Source organism: Schistocerca americana, unplaced genomic scaffold, assembly GCF_021461395.2.
Source record: "Schistocerca americana isolate TAMUIC-IGC-003095 unplaced genomic scaffold, iqSchAmer2.1 HiC_scaffold_479, whole genome shotgun sequence".
Classification (NCBI taxonomy): domain Eukaryota; kingdom Metazoa; phylum Arthropoda; class Insecta; order Orthoptera; family Acrididae; genus Schistocerca; species Schistocerca americana.
This window is the reverse complement of record NW_025726213.1, coordinates 97,655-110,539: the sequence shown is the minus strand read 5'-3', so window position 1 is coordinate 110,539 and position 12,885 is coordinate 97,655. Positions and strand designations below refer to the sequence as shown.

The window sequence follows — 12,885 nt, the reverse complement described above, 5'->3', positions numbered from 1 at the left end:
GTTGCATGTGTCCGGAGAACACCGCGCTAACGGCAGTCGTGGCCGAGTGGTTAAGGCGTCTGACTCGAAATCAGATTCCCTCTGGGAGCGTAGGTTCGAATCCTATCGGCTGCGTGCGATTTTGCGTAAAGAGGAGCAAACATTTTCGCACACATGTGACATGTGTGGGCGAATGCGGGTGCAAACCAGTGACGCCATTCTCAACAAGACGAAAATTTCCGTTTTAAGAATACTGAGTTTTCGCGACGACCGCTGCTTACTCTGGCTATCGGTTCACCTCACACTGACACTGACGCTGGGACTGCAGAAAGCCGTCGCTGAGATCGTGAGTACACAGATGTGCTCGAAAGTGATGGACACAGCGAACATCTCATTTTCTTTTTAAGAATCGCAATTTCAATCACTCGAGTGCGGCAAAAGCAGTGGTGCAGCGTTTCTTTTCTTAAGATCTCGCAGCTGCTTGGAGGTATGTCCATCGTTTTAAGACGACAGAAAACTAGCGTCAGCGGTGCGTCAGTGGGAAGTCGGTGAAGTCGCCATTGGAGCCGTAAGCCAGTAATTACGACATGCGAATCACTCGCACACCACGCAGCTGTACGAAAATGCTCGTGCGTGGGTCCGCATAGCTGAGTCGGTAGAGCGTTAGGTTTTCAACCAAAGGGTCCTGGGTTCAAGTCCCTGTCTGGGCGAAAATTAATACACCTGTGTTCAAGTCCCTGTCTGGGCGAAAATTAATACACTTTCGTAACGGCTAATGGAAACTGTACAGGAAAGAGTGAGGCCACGCCGTTTTCTGCCACCAGATTGCTTCTAAAGATGGCGGTTTCAGTTGTCGGGAGTCGCTTCCGCCACCGGCAGTCGTGGCCGAGTGGTTAAGGCGTCTGATTTGAAATCAGATTCCCTCTGGGAGCGTAGGTTCGAGTCCTGCCTACTGCGAAAATTTTCTCGCTCTCAAATGGCGTACGTTCAGCTGCATCCTAGCAGTTGCGTCACTACTAAACACGTGGGTCACCAGCAATGTGCAGTGCTATTTGATCCAGGGCGCAGCGCTACAGTCGCGCCCAGAAGCCGCAGCTCATCTCCGCGTCTCACAGGCGTCCACCAGGTGTTAGTACAAGTGTCGCCTCACTGGGCAGTGCAGATGTGTCCACTTTAGCTTGCAGACGATGACGTGTGAGCTAACGCAAGTCGAATGTTTTACCGTGTGTATCTGCTAGATACTGCCACTCATACGGTGGAGAGACTCACTCCTTCTTGTGTCTCGTTCTCCGCACACGAGTTGCCCCTGGCATCGATATAGCACGGGTTTTCTAGCGTCAGCGAAGTCAATATTACACGAATCGAGTCGACATGTTTGCTTGTTACGATGACGGAAGAAGAAGAAATGTGTGTGTAACTTCACTGCATCGGCTGCTCGCCTTTCAGCGCCCCTGTGTCTTATCAGACGAAGGTGACTGTGAAATTGGCAACGAGGCAGAGTTTAATGAACACATGCAAATGACAACCTTCAACGTCAGCCGAAATAGCTCAGTTGGGAGAGCGTTAGACTGAAGATCTAAAGGTCCCTGGTTCGATCCCGGGTTTCGGCAGGGATTCGTTTTGATGCGACGCCAATGGAATTACTCTGCGTTTGTGATAATGCAACTACCGCTGACAACAAAAATGACTCTCTCCTGTAGCTGTTCTGGTTGTCTAGTGCATGCCATAAGAGGAACTCACTAGACAACTAACTCCCCTAGAAGCAAAAGAATTAAAAATATCCTACCGACTGCATTCCTTTTTCTGTATCAGGTGGTGAAGAACGTCTTCAACGGAACCGTGAAATGAGCGAAAGCGTGAGAGACATTGCATTCGAAATGCTTGTGAATTTTCCAATTGCCCAGTGAGTGTCGACAAAACACGTAAATTCTCTGCTCCAACGTATGAGACGTAACAACTGGTGCAATTTGTTGTTGCATCATGTGCCAGCAGTCTTCGATAGTGTGTTACGAGCTTAGCGCGATAAGTTTGTAGACAGCATTTAGGCGACGTTTTATTTGTTAACGGCCCCATACAGCGATTGCACAACAGTAAAGGACATGAGTCAATGTATAGTTGTGCGTCGTGGGAGGTTTTGCAGCCTCGTGTGAGCCCAGATAGCTCAGTCGGTAGAGCATTAGGCTTATAACCTAAGGGCCCAGGTTTCAAGTCCCTGTCCAGGCGGAAATTTTAATACTTTGGTAGCGATTCGTCTGGTAGCGGTGGAGACGCTACAGAAAATAATGCAGCTACGCCGTTTTCTGACACCACAGTGCTTTAAACGGTAGCAGTTGCATGTGTCCGGAGAACACCGCGCTAACGGCAGTCGTGGCCGAGTGGTTAAGGCGTCTGACTCGAAATCAGATTCCCTCTGGGAGCGTAGGTTCGAATCCTATCGGCTGCGTGCGATTTTGCGTAAAGAGGAGCAAACATTTTCGCACACATGTGACATGTGTGGGCGAATGCGGGTGCAAACCAGTGACGCCATTCTCAACAAGACGAAAATTTCCGTTTTAAGAATACTGAGTTTTCGCGACGACCGCTGCTTACTCTGGCTATCGGTTCACCTCACACTGACACTGACGCTGGGACTGCAGAAAGCCGTCGCTGAGATCGTGAGTACACAGATGTGCTCGAAAGTGATGGACACAGCGAACATCTCATTTTCTTTTTAAGAATCGCAATTTCAATCACTCGAGTGCGGCAAAAGCAGTGGTGCAGCGTTTCTTTTCTTAAGATCTCGCAGCTGCTTGGAGGTATGTCCATCGTTTTAAGACGACAGAAAACTAGCGTCAGCGGTGCGTCAGTGGGAAGTCGGTGAAGTCGCCATTGGAGCCGTAAGCCAGTAATTACGACATGCGAATCACTCGCACACCACGCAGCTGTACGAAAATGCTCGTGCGTGGGTCCGCATAGCTGAGTCGGTAGAGCGTTAGGTTTTCAACCAAAGGGTCCTGGGTTCAAGTCCCTGTCTGGGCGAAAATTAATACACCTGTGTTCAAGTCCCTGTCTGGGCGAAAATTAATACACTTTCGTAACGGCTAATGGAAACTGTACAGGAAAGAGTGAGGCCACGCCGTTTTCTGCCACCAGATTGCTTCTAAAGATGGCGGTTTCAGTTGTCGGGAGTCGCTTCCGCCACCGGCAGTCGTGGCCGAGTGGTTAAGGCGTCTGATTTGAAATCAGATTCCCTCTGGGAGCGTAGGTTCGAGTCCTGCCTACTGCGAAAATTTTCTCGCTCTCAAATGGCGTACGTTCAGCTGCATCCTAGCAGTTGCGTCACTACTAAACACGTGGGTCACCAGCAATGTGCAGTGCTATTTGATCCAGGGCGCAGCGCTACAGTCGCGCCCAGAAGCCGCAGCTCATCTCCGCGTCTCACAGGCGTCCACCAGGTGTTAGTACAAGTGTCGCCTCACTGGGCAGTGCAGATGTGTCCACTTTAGCTTGCAGACGATGACGTGTGAGCTAACGCAAGTCGAATGTTTTACCGTGTGTATCTGCTAGATACTGCCACTCATACGGTGGAGAGACTCACTCCTTCTTGTGTCTCGTTCTCCGCACACGAGTTGCCCCTGGCATCGATATAGCACGGGTTTTCTAGCGTCAGCGAAGTCAATATTACACGAATCGAGTCGACATGTTTGCTTGTTACGATGACGGAAGAAGAAGAAATGTGTGTGTAACTTCACTGCATCGGCTGCTCGCCTTTCAGCGCCCCTGTGTCTTATCAGACGAAGGTGACTGTGAAATTGGCAACGAGGCAGAGTTTAATGAACACATGCAAATGACAACCTTCAACGTCAGCCGAAATAGCTCAGTTGGGAGAGCGTTAGACTGAAGATCTAAAGGTCCCTGGTTCGATCCCGGGTTTCGGCAGGGATTCGTTTTGATGCGACGCCAATGGAATTACTCTGCGTTTGTGATAATGCAACTACCGCTGACAACAAAAATGACTCTCTCCTGTAGCTGTTCTGGTTGTCTAGTGCATGCCATAAGAGGAACTCACTAGACAACTAACTCCCCTAGAAGCAAAAGAATTAAAAATATCCTACCGACTGCATTCCTTTTTCTGTATCAGGTGGTGAAGAACGTCTTCAACGGAACCGTGAAATGAGCGAAAGCGTGAGAGACATTGCATTCGAAATGCTTGTGAATTTTCCAATTGCCCAGTGAGTGTCGACAAAACACGTAAATTCTCTGCTCCAACGTATGAGACGTAACAACTGGTGCAATTTGTTGTTGCATCATGTGCCAGCAGTCTTCGATAGTGTGTTACGAGCTTAGCGCGATAAGTTTGTAGACAGCATTTAGGCGACGTTTTATTTGTTAACGGCCCCATACAGCGATTGCACAACAGTAAAGGACATGAGTCAATGTATAGTTGTGCGTCGTGGGAGGTTTTGCAGCCTCGTGTGAGCCCAGATAGCTCAGTCGGTAGAGCATTAGGCTTATAACCTAAGGGCCCAGGTTTCAAGTCCCTGTCCAGGCGGAAATTTTAATACTTTGGTAGCGATTCGTCTGGTAGCGGTGGAGACGCTACAGAAAATAATGCAGCTACGCCGTTTTCTGACACCACAGTGCTTTAAACGGTAGCAGTTGCATGTGTCCGGAGAACACCGCGCTAACGGCAGTCGTGGCCGAGTGGTTAAGGCGTCTGACTCGAAATCAGATTCCCTCTGGGAGCGTAGGTTCGAATCCTATCGGCTGCGTGCGATTTTGCGTAAAGAGGAGCAAACATTTTCGCACACATGTGACATGTGTGGGCGAATGCGGGTGCAAACCAGTGACGCCATTCTCAACAAGACGAAAATTTCCGTTTTAAGAATACTGAGTTTTCGCGACGACCGCTGCTTACTCTGGCTATCGGTTCACCTCACACTGACACTGACGCTGGGACTGCAGAAAGCCGTCGCTGAGATCGTGAGTACACAGATGTGCTCGAAAGTGATGGACACAGCGAACATCTCATTTTCTTTTTAAGAATCGCAATTTCAATCACTCGAGTGCGGCAAAAGCAGTGGTGCAGCGTTTCTTTTCTTAAGATCTCGCAGCTGCTTGGAGGTATGTCCATCGTTTTAAGACGACAGAAAACTAGCGTCAGCGGTGCGTCAGTGGGAAGTCGGTGAAGTCGCCATTGGAGCCGTAAGCCAGTAATTACGACATGCGAATCACTCGCACACCACGCAGCTGTACGAAAATGCTCGTGCGTGGGTCCGCATAGCTGAGTCGGTAGAGCGTTAGGTTTTCAACCAAAGGGTCCTGGGTTCAAGTCCCTGTCTGGGCGAAAATTAATACACCTGTGTTCAAGTCCCTGTCTGGGCGAAAATTAATACACTTTCGTAACGGCTAATGGAAACTGTACAGGAAAGAGTGAGGCCACGCCGTTTTCTGCCACCAGATTGCTTCTAAAGATGGCGGTTTCAGTTGTCGGGAGTCGCTTCCGCCACCGGCAGTCGTGGCCGAGTGGTTAAGGCGTCTGATTTGAAATCAGATTCCCTCTGGGAGCGTAGGTTCGAGTCCTGCCTACTGCGAAAATTTTCTCGCTCTCAAATGGCGTACGTTCAGCTGCATCCTAGCAGTTGCGTCACTACTAAACACGTGGGTCACCAGCAATGTGCAGTGCTATTTGATCCAGGGCGCAGCGCTACAGTCGCGCCCAGAAGCCGCAGCTCATCTCCGCGTCTCACAGGCGTCCACCAGGTGTTAGTACAAGTGTCGCCTCACTGGGCAGTGCAGATGTGTCCACTTTAGCTTGCAGACGATGACGTGTGAGCTAACGCAAGTCGAATGTTTTACCGTGTGTATCTGCTAGATACTGCCACTCATACGGTGGAGAGACTCACTCCTTCTTGTGTCTCGTTCTCCGCACACGAGTTGCCCCTGGCATCGATATAGCACGGGTTTTCTAGCGTCAGCGAAGTCAATATTACACGAATCGAGTCGACATGTTTGCTTGTTACGATGACGGAAGAAGAAGAAATGTGTGTGTAACTTCACTGCATCGGCTGCTCGCCTTTCAGCGCCCCTGTGTCTTATCAGACGAAGGTGACTGTGAAATTGGCAACGAGGCAGAGTTTAATGAACACATGCAAATGACAACCTTCAACGTCAGCCGAAATAGCTCAGTTGGGAGAGCGTTAGACTGAAGATCTAAAGGTCCCTGGTTCGATCCCGGGTTTCGGCAGGGATTCGTTTTGATGCGACGCCAATGGAATTACTCTGCGTTTGTGATAATGCAACTACCGCTGACAACAAAAATGACTCTCTCCTGTAGCTGTTCTGGTTGTCTAGTGCATGCCATAAGAGGAACTCACTAGACAACTAACTCCCCTAGAAGCAAAAGAATTAAAAATATCCTACCGACTGCATTCCTTTTTCTGTATCAGGTGGTGAAGAACGTCTTCAACGGAACCGTGAAATGAGCGAAAGCGTGAGAGACATTGCATTCGAAATGCTTGTGAATTTTCCAATTGCCCAGTGAGTGTCGACAAAACACGTAAATTCTCTGCTCCAACGTATGAGACGTAACAACTGGTGCAATTTGTTGTTGCATCATGTGCCAGCAGTCTTCGATAGTGTGTTACGAGCTTAGCGCGATAAGTTTGTAGACAGCATTTAGGCGACGTTTTATTTGTTAACGGCCCCATACAGCGATTGCACAACAGTAAAGGACATGAGTCAATGTATAGTTGTGCGTCGTGGGAGGTTTTGCAGCCTCGTGTGAGCCCAGATAGCTCAGTCGGTAGAGCATTAGGCTTATAACCTAAGGGCCCAGGTTTCAAGTCCCTGTCCAGGCGGAAATTTTAATACTTTGGTAGCGATTCGTCTGGTAGCGGTGGAGACGCTACAGAAAATAATGCAGCTACGCCGTTTTCTGACACCACAGTGCTTTAAACGGTAGCAGTTGCATGTGTCCGGAGAACACCGCGCTAACGGCAGTCGTGGCCGAGTGGTTAAGGCGTCTGACTCGAAATCAGATTCCCTCTGGGAGCGTAGGTTCGAATCCTATCGGCTGCGTGCGATTTTGCGTAAAGAGGAGCAAACATTTTCGCACACATGTGACATGTGTGGGCGAATGCGGGTGCAAACCAGTGACGCCATTCTCAACAAGACGAAAATTTCCGTTTTAAGAATACTGAGTTTTCGCGACGACCGCTGCTTACTCTGGCTATCGGTTCACCTCACACTGACACTGACGCTGGGACTGCAGAAAGCCGTCGCTGAGATCGTGAGTACACAGATGTGCTCGAAAGTGATGGACACAGCGAACATCTCATTTTCTTTTTAAGAATCGCAATTTCAATCACTCGAGTGCGGCAAAAGCAGTGGTGCAGCGTTTCTTTTCTTAAGATCTCGCAGCTGCTTGGAGGTATGTCCATCGTTTTAAGACGACAGAAAACTAGCGTCAGCGGTGCGTCAGTGGGAAGTCGGTGAAGTCGCCATTGGAGCCGTAAGCCAGTAATTACGACATGCGAATCACTCGCACACCACGCAGCTGTACGAAAATGCTCGTGCGTGGGTCCGCATAGCTGAGTCGGTAGAGCAAAAAAAAAAAAAAAAAGTCCTGCCTACTGCGAAAATTTTCTCGCTCTCAAATGGCGTACGTTCAGCTGCATCCTAGCAGTTGCGTCACTACTAAACACGTGGGTCACCAGCAATGTGCAGTGCTATTTGATCCAGGGCGCAGCGCTACAGTCGCGCCCAGAAGCCGCAGCTCATCTCCGCGTCTCACAGGCGTCCACCAGGTGTTAGTACAAGTGTCGCCTCACTGGGCAGTGCAGATGTGTCCACTTTAGCTTGCAGACGATGACGTGTGAGCTAACGCAAGTCGAATGTTTTACCGTGTGTATCTGCTAGATACTGCCACTCATACGGTGGAGAGACTCACTCCTTCTTGTGTCTCGTTCTCCGCACACGAGTTGCCCCTGGCATCGATATAGCACGGGTTTTCTAGCGTCAGCGAAGTCAATATTACACGAATCGAGTCGACATGTTTGCTTGTTACGATGACGGAAGAAGAAGAAATGTGTGTGTAACTTCACTGCATCGGCTGCTCGCCTTTCAGCGCCCCTGTGTCTTATCAGACGAAGGTGACTGTGAAATTGGCAACGAGGCAGAGTTTAATGAACACATGCAAATGACAACCTTCAACGTCAGCCGAAATAGCTCAGTTGGGAGAGCGTTAGACTGAAGATCTAAAGGTCCCTGGTTCGATCCCGGGTTTCGGCAGGGATTCGTTTTGATGCGACGCCAATGGAATTACTCTGCGTTTGTGATAATGCAACTACCGCTGACAACAAAAATGACTCTCTCCTGTAGCTGTTCTGGTTGTCTAGTGCATGCCATAAGAGGAACTCACTAGACAACTAACTCCCCTAGAAGCAAAAGAATTAAAAATATCCTACCGACTGCATTCCTTTTTCTGTATCAGGTGGTGAAGAACGTCTTCAACGGAACCGTGAAATGAGCGAAAGCGTGAGAGACATTGCATTCGAAATGCTTGTGAATTTTCCAATTGCCCAGTGAGTGTCGACAAAACACGTAAATTCTCTGCTCCAACGTATGAGACGTAACAACTGGTGCAATTTGTTGTTGCATCATGTGCCAGCAGTCTTCGATAGTGTGTTACGAGCTTAGCGCGATAAGTTTGTAGACAGCATTTAGGCGACGTTTTATTTGTTAACGGCCCCATACAGCGATTGCACAACAGTAAAGGACATGAGTCAATGTATAGTTGTGCGTCGTGGGAGGTTTTGCAGCCTCGTGTGAGCCCAGATAGCTCAGTCGGTAGAGCATTAGGCTTATAACCTAAGGGCCCAGGTTTCAAGTCCCTGTCCAGGCGGAAATTTTAATACTTTGGTAGCGATTCGTCTGGTAGCGGTGGAGACGCTACAGAAAATAATGCAGCTACGCCGTTTTCTGACACCACAGTGCTTTAAACGGTAGCAGTTGCATGTGTCCGGAGAACACCGCGCTAACGGCAGTCGTGGCCGAGTGGTTAAGGCGTCTGACTCGAAATCAGATTCCCTCTGGGAGCGTAGGTTCGAATCCTATCGGCTGCGTGCGATTTTGCGTAAAGAGGAGCAAACATTTTCGCACACATGTGACATGTGTGGGCGAATGCGGGTGCAAACCAGTGACGCCATTCTCAACAAGACGAAAATTTCCGTTTTAAGAATACTGAGTTTTCGCGACGACCGCTGCTTACTCTGGCTATCGGTTCACCTCACACTGACACTGACGCTGGGACTGCAGAAAGCCGTCGCTGAGATCGTGAGTACACAGATGTGCTCGAAAGTGATGGACACAGCGAACATCTCATTTTCTTTTTAAGAATCGCAATTTCAATCACTCGAGTGCGGCAAAAGCAGTGGTGCAGCGTTTCTTTTCTTAAGATCTCGCAGCTGCTTGGAGGTATGTCCATCGTTTTAAGACGACAGAAAACTAGCGTCAGCGGTGCGTCAGTGGGAAGTCGGTGAAGTCGCCATTGGAGCCGTAAGCCAGTAATTACGACATGCGAATCACTCGCACACCACGCAGCTGTACGAAAATGCTCGTGCGTGGGTCCGCATAGCTGAGTCGGTAGAGCGTTAGGTTTTCAACCAAAGGGTCCTGGGTTCAAGTCCCTGTCTGGGCGAAAATTAATACACCTGTGTTCAAGTCCCTGTCTGGGCGAAAATTAATACACTTTCGTAACGGCTAATGGAAACTGTACAGGAAAGAGTGAGGCCACGCCGTTTTCTGCCACCAGATTGCTTCTAAAGATGGCGGTTTCAGTTGTCGGGAGTCGCTTCCGCCACCGGCAGTCGTGGCCGAGTGGTTAAGGCGTCTGATTTGAAATCAGATTCCCTCTGGGAGCGTAGGTTCGAGTCCTGCCTACTGCGAAAATTTTCTCGCTCTCAAATGGCGTACGTTCAGCTGCATCCTAGCAGTTGCGTCACTACTAAACACGTGGGTCACCAGCAATGTGCAGTGCTATTTGATCCAGGGCGCAGCGCTACAGTCGCGCCCAGAAGCCGCAGCTCATCTCCGCGTCTCACAGGCGTCCACCAGGTGTTAGTACAAGTGTCGCCTCACTGGGCAGTGCAGATGTGTCCACTTTAGCTTGCAGACGATGACGTGTGAGCTAACGCAAGTCGAATGTTTTACCGTGTGTATCTGCTAGATACTGCCACTCATACGGTGGAGAGACTCACTCCTTCTTGTGTCTCGTTCTCCGCACACGAGTTGCCCCTGGCATCGATATAGCACGGGTTTTCTAGCGTCAGCGAAGTCAATATTACACGAATCGAGTCGACATGTTTGCTTGTTACGATGACGGAAGAAGAAGAAATGTGTGTGTAACTTCACTGCATCGGCTGCTCGCCTTTCAGCGCCCCTGTGTCTTATCAGACGAAGGTGACTGTGAAATTGGCAACGAGGCAGAGTTTAATGAACACATGCAAATGACAACCTTCAACGTCAGCCGAAATAGCTCAGTTGGGAGAGCGTTAGACTGAAGATCTAAAGGTCCCTGGTTCGATCCCGGGTTTCGGCAGGGATTCGTTTTGATGCGACGCCAATGGAATTACTCTGCGTTTGTGATAATGCAACTACCGCTGACAACAAAAATGACTCTCTCCTGTAGCTGTTCTGGTTGTCTAGTGCATGCCATAAGAGGAACTCACTAGACAACTAACTCCCCTAGAAGCAAAAGAATTAAAAATATCCTACCGACTGCATTCCTTTTTCTGTATCAGGTGGTGAAGAACGTCTTCAACGGAACCGTGAAATGAGCGAAAGCGTGAGAGACATTGCATTCGAAATGCTTGTGAATTTTCCAATTGCCCAGTGAGTGTCGACAAAACACGTAAATTCTCTGCTCCAACGTATGAGACGTAACAACTGGTGCAATTTGTTGTTGCATCATGTGCCAGCAGTCTTCGATAGTGTGTTACGAGCTTAGCGCGATAAGTTTGTAGACAGCATTTAGGCGACGTTTTATTTGTTAACGGCCCCATACAGCGATTGCACAACAGTAAAGGACATGAGTCAATGTATAGTTGTGCGTCGTGGGAGGTTTTGCAGCCTCGTGTGAGCCCAGATAGCTCAGTCGGTAGAGCATTAGGCTTATAACCTAAGGGCCCAGGTTTCAAGTCCCTGTCCAGGCGGAAATTTTAATACTTTGGTAGCGATTCGTCTGGTAGCGGTGGAGACGCTACAGAAAATAATGCAGCTACGCCGTTTTCTGACACCACAGTGCTTTAAACGGTAGCAGTTGCATGTGTCCGGAGAACACCGCGCTAACGGCAGTCGTGGCCGAGTGGTTAAGGCGTCTGACTCGAAATCAGATTCCCTCTGGGAGCGTAGGTTCGAATCCTATCGGCTACGTGCGATTTTGCGTAAAGAGGAGCAAACATTTTCGCACACATGTGACATGTGTGGGCGAATGCGGGTGCAAACCAGTGACGCCATTCTCAACAAGACGAAAATTTCCGTTTTAAGAATACTGAGTTTTCGCGACGACCGCTGCTTACTCTGGCTATCGGTTCACCTCACACTGACACTGACGCTGGGACTGCAGAAAGCCGTCGCTGAGATCGTGAGTACACAGATGTGCTCGAAAGTGATGGACACAGCGAACATCTCATTTTCTTTTTAAGAATCGCAATTTCAATCACTCGAGTGCGGCAAAAGCAGTGGTGCAGCGTTTCTTTTCTTAAGATCTCGCAGCTGCTTGGAGGTATGTCCATCGTTTTAAGACGACAGAAAACTAGCGTCAGCGGTGCGTCAGTGGGAAGTCGGTGAAGTCGCCATTGGAGCCGTAAGCCAGTAATTACGACATGCGAATCACTCGCACACCACGCAGCTGTACGAAAATGCTCGTGCGTGGGTCCGCATAGCTGAGTCGGTAGAGCGTTAGGTTTTCAACCAAAGGGTCCTGGGTTCAAGTCCCTGTCTGGGCGAAAATTAATACACCTGTGTTCAAGTCCCTGTCTGGGCGAAAATTAATACACTTTCGTAACGGCTAATGGAAACTGTACAGGAAAGAGTGAGGCCACGCCGTTTTCTGCCACCAGATTGCTTCTAAAGATGGCGGTTTCAGTTGTCGGGAGTCGCTTCCGCCACCGGCAGTCGTGGCCGAGTGGTTAAGGCGTCTGATTTGAAATCAGATTCCCTCTGGGAGCGTAGGTTCGAGTCCTGCCTACTGCGAAAATTTTCTCGCTCTCAAATGGCGTACGTTCAGCTGCATCCTAGCAGTTGCGTCACTACTAAACACGTGGGTCACCAGCAATGTGCAGTGCTATTTGATCCAGGGCGCAGCGCTACAGTCGCGCCCAGAAGCCGCAGCTCATCTCCGCGTCTCACAGGCGTCCACCAGGTGTTAGTACAAGTGTCGCCTCACTGGGCAGTGCAGATGTGTCCACTTTAGCTTGCAGACGATGACGTGTGAGCTAACGCAAGTCGAATGTTTTACCGTGTGTATCTGCTAGATACTGCCACTCATACGGTGGAGAGACTCACTCCTTCTTGTGTCTCGTTCTCCGCACACGAGTTGCCCCTGGCATCGATATAGCACGGGTTTTCTAGCGTCAGCGAAGTCAATATTACACGAATCGAGTCGACATGTTTGCTTGTTACGATGACGGAAGAAGAAGAAATGTGTGTGTAACTTCACTGCATCGGCTGCTCGCCTTTCAGCGCCCCTGTGTCTTATCAGACGAAGGTGACTGTGAAATTGGCAACGAGGCAGAGTTTAATGAACACATGCAAATGACAACCTTCAACGTCAGCCGAAATAGCTCAGTTGGGAGAGCGTTAGACTGAAGATCTAAAGGTCCCTGGTTCGATCCCGGGTTTCGGCAGGGATTCGTTTTGATGCGA

At 49.3% G+C, this 12,885-nt stretch overlaps 22 non-coding genes across 22 annotated transcripts; all 22 read left to right on the top strand.

Moving 5' to 3' along the window:
• Positions 1–32: 32 nt before the first annotated feature.
• Trnas-cga lies at positions 33–114 on the top strand. The gene has a single exon. It is a non-coding gene; the product is annotated as a tRNA-Ser (tRNA).
• Positions 115–854: 740 nt separating this feature from the next.
• On the top strand, positions 855–936 carry Trnas-uga. Its single transcript has one exon. It is a non-coding gene; the product is annotated as a tRNA-Ser (tRNA).
• A 580-nt stretch (positions 937–1,516) lies between these two features.
• Positions 1,517–1,589, top strand: Trnaf-gaa. The gene has a single exon. It is a non-coding gene; the product is annotated as a tRNA-Phe (tRNA).
• Positions 1,590–2,129: 540 nt separating this feature from the next.
• Positions 2,130–2,202, top strand: Trnai-uau. The gene has a single exon. It is a non-coding gene; the product is annotated as a tRNA-Ile (tRNA).
• Positions 2,203–2,340: 138 nt separating this feature from the next.
• Positions 2,341–2,422, top strand: Trnas-cga. Its single transcript has one exon. It is a non-coding gene; the product is annotated as a tRNA-Ser (tRNA).
• A 740-nt stretch (positions 2,423–3,162) lies between these two features.
• Trnas-uga lies at positions 3,163–3,244 on the top strand. Its single transcript has one exon. It is a non-coding gene; the product is annotated as a tRNA-Ser (tRNA).
• Positions 3,245–3,824: 580 nt separating this feature from the next.
• On the top strand, positions 3,825–3,897 carry Trnaf-gaa. Its single transcript has one exon. It is a non-coding gene; the product is annotated as a tRNA-Phe (tRNA).
• Positions 3,898–4,437: 540 nt separating this feature from the next.
• On the top strand, positions 4,438–4,510 carry Trnai-uau. Its single transcript has one exon. It is a non-coding gene; the product is annotated as a tRNA-Ile (tRNA).
• A 138-nt stretch (positions 4,511–4,648) lies between these two features.
• On the top strand, positions 4,649–4,730 carry Trnas-cga. The gene has a single exon. It is a non-coding gene; the product is annotated as a tRNA-Ser (tRNA).
• A 740-nt stretch (positions 4,731–5,470) lies between these two features.
• Trnas-uga lies at positions 5,471–5,552 on the top strand. Its single transcript has one exon. It is a non-coding gene; the product is annotated as a tRNA-Ser (tRNA).
• A 580-nt stretch (positions 5,553–6,132) lies between these two features.
• On the top strand, positions 6,133–6,205 carry Trnaf-gaa. The gene has a single exon. It is a non-coding gene; the product is annotated as a tRNA-Phe (tRNA).
• A 540-nt stretch (positions 6,206–6,745) lies between these two features.
• Trnai-uau lies at positions 6,746–6,818 on the top strand. Its single transcript has one exon. It is a non-coding gene; the product is annotated as a tRNA-Ile (tRNA).
• Positions 6,819–6,956: 138 nt separating this feature from the next.
• On the top strand, positions 6,957–7,038 carry Trnas-cga. Its single transcript has one exon. It is a non-coding gene; the product is annotated as a tRNA-Ser (tRNA).
• Positions 7,039–8,177: 1,139 nt separating this feature from the next.
• On the top strand, positions 8,178–8,250 carry Trnaf-gaa. Its single transcript has one exon. It is a non-coding gene; the product is annotated as a tRNA-Phe (tRNA).
• A 540-nt stretch (positions 8,251–8,790) lies between these two features.
• Positions 8,791–8,863, top strand: Trnai-uau. The gene has a single exon. It is a non-coding gene; the product is annotated as a tRNA-Ile (tRNA).
• Positions 8,864–9,001: 138 nt separating this feature from the next.
• Positions 9,002–9,083, top strand: Trnas-cga. The gene has a single exon. It is a non-coding gene; the product is annotated as a tRNA-Ser (tRNA).
• Positions 9,084–9,823: 740 nt separating this feature from the next.
• Trnas-uga lies at positions 9,824–9,905 on the top strand. The gene has a single exon. It is a non-coding gene; the product is annotated as a tRNA-Ser (tRNA).
• Positions 9,906–10,485: 580 nt separating this feature from the next.
• Trnaf-gaa lies at positions 10,486–10,558 on the top strand. The gene has a single exon. It is a non-coding gene; the product is annotated as a tRNA-Phe (tRNA).
• A 540-nt stretch (positions 10,559–11,098) lies between these two features.
• Positions 11,099–11,171, top strand: Trnai-uau. Its single transcript has one exon. It is a non-coding gene; the product is annotated as a tRNA-Ile (tRNA).
• A 138-nt stretch (positions 11,172–11,309) lies between these two features.
• Positions 11,310–11,391, top strand: Trnas-cga. Its single transcript has one exon. It is a non-coding gene; the product is annotated as a tRNA-Ser (tRNA).
• Positions 11,392–12,131: 740 nt separating this feature from the next.
• On the top strand, positions 12,132–12,213 carry Trnas-uga. Its single transcript has one exon. It is a non-coding gene; the product is annotated as a tRNA-Ser (tRNA).
• Positions 12,214–12,793: 580 nt separating this feature from the next.
• Positions 12,794–12,866, top strand: Trnaf-gaa. Its single transcript has one exon. It is a non-coding gene; the product is annotated as a tRNA-Phe (tRNA).
• Positions 12,867–12,885: the final 19 nt, after the last annotated feature.